Source organism: Canis lupus, chromosome 27 (assembly GCF_048164855.1).
Source record: "Canis lupus baileyi chromosome 27, mCanLup2.hap1, whole genome shotgun sequence".
Classification (NCBI taxonomy): Eukaryota; Metazoa; Chordata; class Mammalia; order Carnivora; family Canidae; genus Canis; species Canis lupus.
The window spans coordinates 18,268,572-18,280,822 of NC_132864.1; the positions used below are offsets into that span (position 1 = coordinate 18,268,572).

At 53.5% G+C, this 12,251-nt stretch overlaps 1 long non-coding RNA gene across 1 annotated transcript in view; it reads left to right on the forward strand.

Annotated features, from left to right (window-relative positions):
* The first annotated feature begins 1,614 nt into the window (after positions 1-1,614).
* LOC140619354 (uncharacterized) overlaps positions 1,615-12,251 on the forward strand; it is a 383,332-nt gene continuing 372,695 nt past the window's right edge. Inside the window, exon 1 of the long non-coding RNA XR_012019234.1 lies at positions 1,615-2,000. This is a non-coding gene — a long non-coding RNA (uncharacterized lncRNA). The remainder of the gene's footprint in view (positions 2,001-12,251) is intronic.

Below are 12,251 nucleotides of genomic sequence, written 5' to 3' on the forward strand. Positions count from 1 at the left end.
GTGGGAGGTGCTTACAAAATAACTGTCACTTGCAATCCTTACAATCCCAAGGAGATTTTTTTTAAAAAATAAATTCCCATTTTAATAGATGTTTTATACTTTCCCATTTCATAGATGAGCATAGTGAGTCTCAGAGTGGTTAAGAGGCTTCTTCAGGGTCACTAAGCTGGCAACTGTCAAGGGGGACTTGAAATCACCCCTGCAGGCCTGTATGCTCTGCCCTTTTCTAGATTTAACCTTGAACTTCTGAACCCAAAGGCCTGCCTGACAGCAGGTCCCTTCTCTTACCTGGCTTCCAGGTCAGGAGAGGAGGAAGCACGGCCCTCCCTCTGACCCACCCAGCCACCCACCCGAGGTACCATTAAAGTTAATTGTTTTTACTGCCAGTTTAACATAGTCTTGTAAATTTTTTTACGACGTGGCCCAGGAACGCCCGAGCTGTGTGCAGAACTCAGGGATGAAATGCAGTTTGAACACAGGAGCTTGCTTGGCCCCATCACTAGAGGGGGAGGGGGTCCCCACCTGGAGGTTGTAAGAGGGGGTACCCTCAGCTCTCCAGGGGACCCTCTTCCTCACCGTGTGTTACCCCGGTGACAGTTTCCAGGTGATGCTGTGCCTCGCTTGGAAGATCCTCCACCCCACTCCCCGCTGACTAGATAGGTATGCCTCTTAAAGTAAACCGTAAACCGTGGAATCCTCTGGTATCTGAAACCCTTAAGCACTGGTAGAGGGTTCTGGAACTTTCAGAAAGGTTATGGGCAACTCCAGTACAGAAAGTGTGGCTCTGGGTGTGCTGGGTCCCTCCCAGCCTCGGGATAACTAGTTGGGCTGGCCGAAGCAGGTGCAAGGTGGGTGCTAGGAGTGTACATTCCAGGGTGTGGGGAGCCCAGAGGTTCAGGGCTTCCCTTTTCTACTCTTGCCTGCCTAGAGAGCCAGCCTTCCTGGTCCTTCCCGTTAAGATACTTAGCCCCAGGTTACTGGAGAAGACTGGTTGCTAAGCACCGGGCAGCTCTTGGCTTCACAACAAGACTTTCTCAGTCCCGACATCCCCGTGCTGAGGCTCTGTTTTGGCATTTGTCCTGGTTGGTGTTAAACTGCTACTTCTAATGCGCCCAGAAAAGTGCCAGGCACACATCAAATATCTGTACTGGGTGACGGCATTTAGCATTCACAATTACGCCCAAGTATTCATGAGGCGCTGACTGCGTGCGCAGCCTCGTGGTGCTGGGGATAGAGCAGCCTGGCATCCCCGCACGTGGACGTCAGGTACGAGCCACTGAGCATCAGCCCTGCAGGTCGAGGGCTGGCTTTCAAAACGTATTCAGCGGCAGCACCGGCACCGCGGGCCCCGGGGAGCCCGTTAGAAATGCAAATTCCCGGCCCCACCGCAGACCTGCGGCTCCGGGGCTCCGGGGGTGGGGCCCGGCCACCTGGTTGCAGCAGAGCCCTCCAGGTGACTGTAGTTCCCTCTTAAGGTTGAGAGTCAGTGATGCAATGGATACAGGCACAGGCTTCGAGCGAGGGTTGAATTTCCTTGTTAGTTTCCAGGTGTTGGTCAAGAAATTCTGAGAAGCTCGGTGGGGGCTGGAAGGAATGGAGGGGGAGGGGCGGAGAGGGGGTAGCGCGTTCGTGGGAGAAATTGGCCCCAACCCGGTGAGGATGAGGATGAGGATGAGGGAAATCGGCAGCCCTCCCCCCATTGGGCTTCCTGGGTCAGAGGCTGCGTTTCTCAGCAGGATGGACCACTGGGCACGACCCAGTTCGAGGAGGTCAGAGAGGCGCCTCAGGACGTGCCCACTCCGATCTGAAGGCCGTAACTCTGCGTTCTGGCCAACTGCGTCTCCTCCAGGGAGCCTGCCCCTGGGGGCCCCCTAACTTTCGCGAGCCTCAATTTCCCCGACCTTGCGGGATCACTGCGGCTCGAATGAGGCCAGAGGCTTGTAGAAGCTCCGCGGAAGCTCCCGAGTCCAGCGTCGGGACCAGTTCCCAGCACTGCTCAGGTCAGTAGCTCGGAGAAAGTTCCTCGCTCGCCCGCTCGGAGGACGAATCCCGAATCCCGAATCCCGAATCCCGAGCGAGAGAAGCAGGCGGGTGCGCGCGCGGGCTCGCGGCTGCTGGGGATGCGGGACGCCCCGGACCTTATAGGACGATACCTGGGGTGGGGTGGGGTGACCTGGGGTAGTGCGAGCGGGGCGTGAGCTTCAGGTCCAGGCTGAGGCTGGGAGTGATGCAAACCGCCCGGGAGCGGTGGCGTGTTTGTGACGCTGGCGAACCGCGCAGACGGCTGAGCGCGGATGCTGACCCGGGAGCAGGGCCGGGCGCCGAGAGCGCGGGGCGCAGGGCGCGCCGTGGGGCCGGGCCGACCGCGGCCTCCTCCGCAGCCGAAGCCGGCTGAGGTCGCGACCACCGGCTGGCAGCAGAGCCTGGCCTGCCCCGGAGGGTTCCGCAGGCTTTCCACGCGCTCTTTGACCAAATGCCAACAGGGCCCGACCTGCCGCGGAGGGTCCACTGAGCCAGTGATCTAGCCCCTGCCTACCTTGCAGGACCCAGCTTTCCTAGATCCCGGGCCAGCACCTTCGGCCGGCTGGGTGGGTGGGTGGCTGGGCGGGTCCCCCGTGGGTGGGTCCCCCCCAGCCCGGCCCGGCATGGCATCTCTCCACCTCTTCCGGCCTCCCGGGGGAGGCGCGTCGGGGGGAGGCGCGGAGGGCGGGGAGGCGTGACCTCCCGGGGTGCCCGAGACCCGGCGGCGAGGGCGGCCCGGCCAGTTTCTCCCCTCCCGACCCGGGATGGGAACAGCCCAGGGGGCCGCGGCCTTGTCCCCAGGCCACTGCCCGGCCCCTCCCCCGCACTCCTGGCCAAGGCTTTGAAGAGCGCGTTTTACGAACTTTTCCATTTTCCCTCTGGAGGCGTGTTTGTTCTTCTCAGTCACCTCGCTTTTTTTTTTTTTTTTTTTTTTTTTTTTATGAGCTTCAGAGCTGATCTGCACGTTCTCCACTCCGTGTAATTTCAATTTGAACTCTCCCCGGAGCGGCCTTTTCTCTCTTGTGGCCTGCCAAGTCGTTTGAAGGCTGCGCAAACATTCTTCCTCCCTCCTGTCCCCGCGAATCTCGGTCTACACCCGTGAGGGGAGGCGGAGGCTGTTCCGGTGGATCCGAGCTTTTTAGACGGCGCCTTCAGACCCTTTGGGGGCGAGTCGGGGGAGGGGACGGTTCCCTCCGCGGACCCTTTCCCTAAGGAATTGTGCGTGTGCACGTGCATGCACATTCCCTAACCCGAATTGGAAGTTCCCAGAGGAAGGTAGTGGAGACGTGAAAGGGCTGGGGCTTAGCAGAAGTGAGTTTCCTAAGTGTCCAGTCCTGCCCTTTCCATGTTAGTCCTCATTCAATTTTCAGCCCGTTTCCGGCCAGGAGGTGTTACGGTCATGTTTCAAATGAGGGAAACAGGCTTGAGCCATGAGGTCAGTTTCTCAGCCACCCTGTTGGAATTCAAGTCCAATTTTGAGCACGCTTTTTTTTTTAAAGCAATAATTATTAGTTATGACTTAATATAACATTATTAAATACATATAACAACTGCCCTTTGATAAGCAGCAATTATGTGCCAACCACTGTTCTGAACCTTCTACTCATTCACCTGTCACAAATATTTTTCATAATGCCTTTGTGAGTTGTATAGTGGCCACATGGCACATAGGAAAATCAAGGTGCAGAAAGGTTGTCACCTGTCCATGGTCACACAGCAAGGAAGAGCTGGAGTCTGGATTTTTAGTTTTTATTTTTTTAAGTGGGCTCCAAGTCCAGCACAGAGCCCAGTATGGGGCTGGAACCCTGAGATCCAGACCTGAGGTGAGATCAAGAGTCCATGGTTAATCCACCAAGCCACCCAGGCGCTCCTGCAGTCAGGATTTGAACTCAGGCACAAACACTCCTAAGCACCACTATTCGCCTTTGGAGAGCTTTTTCCAACATTATCCTGAGTCATGTGAAAGAAATCCCAGGCTTACTGACCCTGCACTGTGTTTTCTTCCCCAAGGTCACTCTGGGGACAAACAGGAAGATGGGGGGGCAAGGAGTTACGTAAGGCGGTGGCTTCAAAGGCGGCCACCACTGGGGTGCATAGCCTTGGCTCTGGGCAGCTAGCCAGGGGCACTAGTCTGCAAGCTAAGGGCTGTCCACCTTCCATCTCCTGATGGACCCTACCTCCTCTTACTTGGGGAGCAGATTCTAGGGCAGATCTGGGAGGGAGGTCTTAAAATTGGGGATGGGAGAAACCGATCAGGTATTACTAATAAGAATAAAAATAATAGGGGCACCTGGGTTGGCTCAGTGGTTGAGCAGCTGCCTTGGGCTCAGGACAAGATCCTGGAGTTTCAAGATCGAGTCCTGCATCGGGCTCCCTGCAGGGAGCCTGCCTCTCTGTCTGCCTATGTCTCTGCCTCTGTGTGTTTCTCATGAATAAATAAAATCTTTTTTTAAAAAAAGATTATAAAAGAATAAAAATAATAATAGTAGCAAGCATTTATTGAGCACCTACTATGCTATGCCTGATGCATAGTTCTTTTTACATATCAACAGCCCTGCAGGTAGGGATGTTCGGTTTGTTCAGTTCATCCCTTTAAAGGACATAGACAGGTTAAATCATTTGTTCAAAGTCACAGACCCAATCAGGTAGGGAGGGAGTCCAGAACTGGAGTAGGGAAGAGGCTCCGGCTGGGAGCTCACTTCTTGGAAATGTGGCACATTCTGATGGCAGTCAGTTCTGATTTTCTCTGATATAGGCTGCAGAATAGAATGAGCAGATCTTGGGGCAGTCATTCTAGCTACCCTCCAAATATAGAAACTAAGGCCTGGTTAGAGGTAGAGCGTGACGTGAAGTCCCACATCAAGTCAGGAGGGACACAAACGTGGAACCCAAGTGGTCTGCCCCTCACCATCTCCCTCCTGGGCCAGGATACTTGCTGAAGCTCTGTAAAAAGAAGCAAGGGAGACAGGCCTAGGTTTTCCTTCTGTACTCAAATTACTGTGTGACTTTGTGCAGGCTAGTCCTCTCTCTGGGCCTCAGTTTCTCCAACTGCAGAGTCACGGTGGTACAGGGAGTTAGATTATTTAATTATGAAGGCACTCGATGGTCCTGACATTCTGAGAGGCTCATGAAGCCATGGGCCAAAAAGCCGATTCAGAGCCCAGCAGAACTGGTCCCCAGACCTGACGTTCTGTGAAATCAAGGTCCCCAGATTTCTGGAGGGTGAATGACAATGGGAGGCTCAAAGAAACAAATGCTCTTTCTTTGGCAAGCACCTCAAAGGCCTCTTGACACCAGCCCAAAGATGGGTTTTATGGGCTTCTACACAAGAAGTGGGTTGCTAACCCCATCATTGGGATTCTTCTAAGGCCTCCTTTTCACCAGGCGTTGAGCCCAAGGTCATGGGCTACAGGGCTAAGGGCTTGGCTGGAGGGATTAGGCTTGGCCCTGGCAGATTGCCTGATAATGCCTGCATAAATATTCATCCAGAGCAGTTTATGCGAGTACCGATTCTAGACCCACATAGACACAGCATACCCCCACTCAACTCACCCTTCTCTTCCTCCTCCTTCATTATTATTATTATTATTATTATTATTATTACTGCTGTTATTTAGGGACTACACCTTCTCTAGCCCTTTCTATAAGCCAGCTCTGTTGCAGTTTGTGATCCTGCATCTCCCTGGCCTAAATCTGGCACAGAGCTGGGCCATCCTTGGTGTGATCACAGGTACTCAAAGCCAGAGTCCCAGGAAGTGCATTGTTCCTGCAACGACTGGTATCACCTGTACTGTGTGGTCGATAGCTCCAGAAATTTGCTGATGAATGTTTTGGGGCTGATTTATTGAGCTATTTCTATTCCTAGTGACTCCGCAGGGGGAACCGAACTTTTCACTGTAGAAATCTCAGGTTTTCCTTATGGGCTCCAGGAAAAGGGAGAGGGTGGGTTGAGAGAGGATAGTGCCCAAGGCAGCAGATGGAGGCTGCATGAAGGCTTAGCAGGGAGAAGCCTTTCAGGAGCCCTACGGTGGATTTCAGGCAGTGCTATCAACATCTCTGCGGGCTGGGCACCGGCTGGAGGCAGGGGGCAGACAGTCTGGATAGACCACTGACCCTCCACTTACAGCTGAATGAGGACCCCGAGCATTACTTTATAGAGCCAGAGAGGGGCACTTGTTGGCCAAGGCCACTCAGGTCAGGCCTCCCATGGCCTTGAATTTGACCTTACCCAGACTGCTGCTGCTGCTAGGGGCTGCCCAGCAGAGCTTTGAGCAGCAGAGGCCCGGGTGGCGGCAGTGGCCGTGGGGGATGTCTCCCTAATGGTCCCAGGGTTTACGCGGGGGGGGGGGGGGGGGGGGGGGCTGGGGGGGTGGGGGGGGGTGGTCCAGCTCTGATGCTCATCCTCGGCCTCCCTGTGGGTGCACATTTTTCCACATTCTGGGCTGGAGAGACGCCCTGGCTTTTGCGGGCCTGGGAAGGAGAAAGAAAAAGCAAGTCCTGGGGGTGGGCAGTGCAGGGGAGGGAGCCGCTCACAAAGGGGCCGGCGCTGGATCGGGCAGGGCCGCTGAGTGATGATCCCCAGGCCTGCTGTCGCTGTTGTTGGGGCGGTTGGGGCGGGCTGCCAGCACGCACAGGGGGCAGGGAGGGAAATCCCCGGGGACCAGTGCCTGCAGAGGAGACCCAGACAGAGGTCGGAGATAGGCAGCTCGAGATCCAGAGGGAAAAGCACCCAGGAGGAAGAGACAGAGGCAGGTTTGGAGGTTGGCAGTTGGAGGGAGAAACTCAGAGGCAGAAGGCCAAGGAGGCGCCTGGAGAGACCCGGGGAGATAGGAAGTAGAGACAGGAGGGCTGCAGAGAGATGGAGAAGGAAGCACAACCACAGGAGAGACAGAGAGGCAAGGAGCAGGGGTAGTGGAGACAGACAACCAGTCGATGTGGTTTGTAGCCGACAGTGGACAGAAAGCCAAGTCGATGTAAATTCATTCATTTCAGGGCAGGGATCTGAGGTTATCTGATGCGTGGGGCCCCCGACTGTCCCGGCCCAGTTGGTCCTGGGTCTGAAGACCTCTCTCTCCACCCCCTCACACTCACCCCAAGTGTAAGGGTCTTTGCCACGGTTTGTAGTGGGCTGTTTCCTTTACAGATAAAGTGGCTTTTCTAAGTGGTTTTTCATGACCTCCCGACATCAGCCCCCATCCCCACCTTTAATTTTCAAATTTCACTGCATCAGCTCTAGGTGGGCACCCCAGTGTGTGGTGGCCAGGCTGTCTGCAGCTGGGCAGGACTTCCGCTAGCCACCCACGGGGCATTCAGAGAATCCACAACCTGCTGCAGGGTCACACGTATGTGTGCATAGGCACACACCCTCCCCATGTCCTCCCCACACCCATGCACACACCCTCATGTAAGTCCAACAGACAACATACATCCTTCGCTCAGTGTAGCACACACGTGTGCATACACACACATTCAGCATTTGTTGAGCACCTACCCAACCTGGAGTGCTGGGCTTGGTATTCACCAGGGATAGAAAAAGAAAGGGAAGATGCCTCTCTCGGGCTCCCCCTAGAGGCGGGGGTGCCAGGGCACCTAGCAGAGGGGGTGAGCCAGAGGGAGGGAGCTGGGGAGTGGGCACTGGGACTGTCCCTCAGGGTTCAGGGCTGAGGGACTACCCTTCCGACTTTGGGAATGTCCAGATCCAGGGTCTGTGCATGGTTATGTCCAGCACCTCGGGGTGGTCAGAGTCAAGAGCACCCGTCTTTAGTGTCTGTGAACGTGGGGCAGGTCAGGCCTCTCAGAGTTTATACTCTGCCTTTTCTTTTTTTTTTTTTTTTTTTTTAAAGATTTTATTTATTTATTCATGATAGTCACAGAGAGAGAGAGAGGCAGAGAGACACAGGCAGAGGGAGAAGCAGGCTCCATGCACTGGGAGCCCGACGTGGGATTCGATCCCGGGTCTCCAGGATCGCGCCCTGGGCCAAAGGCAGGCGCTAAACCGCTGTGCCACCCAGGGATCCCTACTCTGCCTTTTCTTTACCCTCAACCATGGGTATGAGAAATCAGAGGGCCAGGGGTCCTGTTTCCCCATCACATCTCAGAACGGTCCCCCATATCTGTTTCTTTGAGGAGTTAGACAGGGGCCTGCCTGTCTCTTCTCCCAAGTTGGGGACCCCATCATCTGCTGCAAAAGGGGTCTGTGGGGAGTGGGGACGAGGCACATCTCCTTCACTCTGGGTTGAACATAATGACCATACCAGTAGCTGCTCCCAATACCAGCTGATCTTTCTTTGCATTTTGTTTCAAACATCCCAAAAGTTGTAATAACAGCTAGTGTTTCTGGAGCATGCACCACACACAGGGTGCCGTGCTGAGCGTTTTGCAGAGATTGCCTCGTGGAAGATCTCCGAACAGCCCTGAGTCATTGGGGTGGGGAATTACTGTGATCCCATTGTACAGATGAAGAAACTGAGACCAGGGGAGGTGAAGGCATTGGCCCAACATCATACAGCAAGAACTGACACCCAGGCAGGCCGACTCCAGAATTCAACCTTGTACCCAACATCCATCCTTATAGCAAATAGTTCTCATCTATCTGTGCAGCCTCCAGAAATGGACAGGAAGTGGGATGTGAAGTGTGTGTGTCCGTGTGTGTGCGCGCACATGGGCACGCAGGGACTTGTGCACCCACATGGGTGTTGTGGGTGGTGCAGATTCCAGGGGTCAGCCAGGAGCTGCCCTGGGAATCACACAGCAGAGGCCCAGGCCGAGGAGAACTTTCCAAAGCAGCCATTTCCTGACTGCTTTCCCCACGCAGAAAGGGCCTTGCCTGAGCCCACCAGCTCATTTAAGCTTTGCTTTGGTCCTGCAGCAGGATTGCAGAGCGGCCCGGCTCTGTGCCCAGCCTGCCTGCCGTGTAACAAGATAGTTTATATTATACCGCTGAGCAGAAATAAAACTACTGAGTCGAACATTGCAAACAGATGCCGCCGGCCAGAGCCCAGGGTCCATGGCCAGATGCTGTTGCGAGCACCCTGGGAGGGTAGAAGCCGGGAGTCTGGTCCCTCCAGACCCTACAGGTTGGGGTGGGGGTTGCCGCTGGGATTAGAGGTTTGGGGGCCTGCTAAGGGGCTTTCGGAAGTGAAGAGGGAAGAAGGCAAGGGGGCATATCTTTCCTTTCTTCCCTCCACCACGCACATTCCAACCTTGTGATCTGTCAATTTCTTCTTGTTAATGGTCCTTCCTCCCATGAAGTGGTGAAGCCCAGAAAGCCTCCCTGAAATACCCCAAATAAACACGCTGTAGGTCCCCTAAAACTCCTGCTGAGAAGATTTCTGCCTCTAAGCTCACAAGACAGTTCTGACACTTTCTACCCCCATGCTGTCTCCCAACGCATCTCTCCCACCACCCCCGGGGTTCACCACTTCATCTTCCTGACTGCAGCCCTATTTAAGTCCCATACTGATAAAGTCATGCTCTTGCTCCCACACCTTCCATGGCTCCCCATTGTCCATGGTAGAGCTTCTTAAAGACTGGCCAGGGGACGCTGATATGTGCATCAGCAACCCCTAGGAATGTTGTTAAAATGCAGATTCCACGGCCACATCCCTGCACTCCTGAATCCACCTCATTGGGGCCCCAACAATCTGCATTGTAAATAATTTGAAAACCTTTCCGGAAGGAGGCAAGGTGTTATTATATTTTTTCAAAAGAGCCCATCGTAGAGCGGTGAGCGTTAGTTTGTGCAGCGATCTTCATTCAGTCTGTTATCCAACAGATGTCGAGAGCACCTGTTGTGTCCTGGGCACTGGGTTAGGGGCTGGGTGCAGGGGAGAAAACATGCACAAAACAAGCAGGGTTCTGGCAGTCTTGTACTTCCAGTGACTTCAGAGGAGGAAGAGCTTGGTGGTGTCTGGGTGGTTCGGGAAGGCATCCTGGGGAGGCATCCCAGGGCCCGGCGAGATGGAAGAGTAGATTGGCCTCAAGGATTCTGGGCCATGCTCTTGGTGAAAGCCCGGTGTTGGCAAAGGCTCTGAGATAGGGGATCTTGCAAGACAGCGTGCGAGGCACGGACTATTTATTCAACAGCATGGCAGGCATGGATGTGGGCGAGAAATGCTGGCTTTCTCATCCTACTTCTCTTTCCCAGAAACTCATGAGAGTGTGGGGACCTTATCTCTGTCTTTCCTGGGGGCCCAGGAAGGAGGTGTCCGCAGCACTCTGCGAGTGTGGGTTGAATGAATGAATGAATGAATGAAAGAAGGGTGGCAGGAGAGGAAGGGGGAGATAAAAGACATAAAAGAGAGAAGGGCACACACACACACAAAAGAATGAGATAGGAGGGGAAGGAGGAAGGAGACAGAGGGACCCACTGTGTGGTTGATAAGCTGCAAAATTTATTTGGAGTAGGGTAAAAACTGTGGACAGGTGGATGCTGCGGGTCTGTTCTCAGAAGCCAAGGCATCACAGGCACGCTGAAGAGCCCCCTACCCCACCTTCCATTCTCTGGTGGCAGAATGGGAAAGAAGGCACTGGAGGCTGATAGAAAAAGTGTTGGAGACAGTGGTGATGGAGAGCTGGTGGGACAGGAGGTGGATATCCAGGGTGGGCAGCGGTCACAGAGGCGTGTGTGTGTGTGTGTGCGTGCCACGCACGCACGTGTATAACAGGCAGAGACATTGAAAGCAATCAAAATAACTCTGATTAATACTCTCTCCCACCCTCTCCCTCCCAAATCCATTTCCTCCCAGCCAAGGCCAAGGGTAGACATGCCTGACTGTAACCCTAAGAGTCAGGGGAATCTCTAGCAATTATTTTTACACTAAAAAAAAAATGAATAATAATAGATAAATAAAATTAGGAAAAAAAAAAAGCCCTCTAAGATGCAGGCGTGCTCAGGGCCCTGCCAGCCGAGTGCCTTGCGACTGGGTGGAGGCTCTTGCCACCCCATCCTTGGGCGCCCCTTCTCTCCCAGCCTCCATATGGTCTGGCCTCTATGTGACAGACAGCCCAGGCCAGGCACCCCCAGCCCCTCCCCCCACCCAGACTGCCCCCTCCCCCGCCAGGGCCTGTCCCCTCTGAAACTGATCCCAGGCCTTTGGATCTAATTTGTTTCTCTGTCTGCGGAGTTTGGGGGGGTCTCGCCTGGAGACGCGGTGGTCACAGGTGACATCAATCATGTCTGCGTCTTCCGAGGGATGGGGATAGGATATCAGAGAGGTGACCAAGCATTTGCCACATGATTCAAATCATCTCAGCATTGATTAATTGGGTTCATCCTGAGATTCTGAATCATAACAACTGTTTTTCTCCTTCACCTAACGTCAACAGGCCCTTAAAGGGGAAGGATCCATTTACCCGGCGCATGTGGTGCATTAAGTTGATGAGTTCCTATTAAATGTTAAATGCTGGATGCGTTTTAGACAAACTCGATTTGCTCAAGATACTTTTCAAAGGTTTTGTGATGATTAGACATCTCTCTCCTGGCCTCGCCTCTTCCTCTCTGGCTTTTCCTAGGACGTGTTTGGCTTCAGCCTCTGACAGATGGGATGAGGGAACGTGTGGGCTCATACAGAGGGTCTTTTGGAGAGGGGCTTGGGGGGCTCAGGGGGAGCCCCCCAGGCTGTTTAAAAGTGATACAGTTTCTGAAAAGTTTAACAAGGCAGAAAACAATCCCGGATGCCAAATTTGCCTTCCAAAAGCTAAATATCCGGAATGCCTCCTGCCCCTAAATGGAGGAGAAACAGTACTTTCAAGCCAAAAAAGAAAAAAGCCATTTTCTAGAGAACAGAAATTCAGTTTCTGCACTGGTATGGTTTCTGGAAGTGGAAAGGACTGAATATGCTTGGCATGGAAACAAAACCTAGTTTAAATGCAAATCAGTGAAAACAGGGATCGATTGGGAAAAAAAAATCAAAATTCAGGCAAGTTTCCTATTTTTGTCTTTCCTATAGGTGAAAAGGATCCTCAGCAGGATGCCCATTGTCCTGGCTGTATGACCTTGGACAAGTCACTGTGTTGACCTGAATCTCAGCTTTCTGGTTTATAATAATAGGATAAATAAGATTCGCTGGGCTATTGAGAAATGTAAATTCACAGAAAGATTAGGGAAATGGCTCAATGGCTTGTTGGTAGATCCTTCACAGACAGATAAATGTGTGTGTTGGGGGTGGTGCTGTTGTTGTGGTCGGGGAGACCCTGGTCCTCCATAGGTGTGGATACGTTTGGTTCAA